Here is a 457-nt window from a genome sequence, read left to right as displayed (position 1 = left end):
GACTGAAACAAGTAAAAGAGTAAAAGAGTAAAAAAAAGAGACAAACAGACAGACAGACAGACAGATTATCTATCTATGAAAGTATACGCAGATGGATAGATTTATATATGTATTTTATGTGTATATAGCAGCGTTCATGCATTTGGACTATTTTCGTGTTTTTTTCCCGTAGTGAGAACTACTGCTTCTCACCACGCTGGATAACAAACTTCTGCAAGGCTCGCTGACTTTCGTGTATTATAAATTAAACCAACTAAAGACCCTACCATCACTGTCACGTTGCATGCGTTCCATTTAACTCTAACACTTTTTCTCGCTCTCTCCCTCTCTACCTTACATATCTATCTATCTATCTCTGTCCGTTTGTCTGTCTGTATCTCTGTCTCTCACTCTCTCTTCCCACTCTCTCTCTCTCTCTCTCTCTCTCTCTCTCTCTCTCTCTCTCTCTCTCTCTCTC

General features: G+C 39.6%; 1 long non-coding RNA gene across 1 annotated transcript in view; it reads left to right on the top strand.

The window, feature by feature from the left end:
* The window catches only part of LOC106868163 (uncharacterized), a 104,904-nt gene that overhangs the window by 90,075 nt on the left and 14,372 nt on the right, over positions 1-457 (top strand). The gene's annotated exons all lie outside the window — the stretch shown is intronic.

This window comes from Octopus bimaculoides, chromosome 23 (assembly GCF_001194135.2).
Source record: "Octopus bimaculoides isolate UCB-OBI-ISO-001 chromosome 23, ASM119413v2, whole genome shotgun sequence".
In the NCBI taxonomy this organism is placed as follows: Eukaryota; Metazoa; Mollusca; class Cephalopoda; order Octopoda; family Octopodidae; genus Octopus; species Octopus bimaculoides.
The sequence above is the reverse complement of the archived record's forward strand: the minus strand, read 5'-3'. Positions and strand labels throughout refer to the sequence as shown.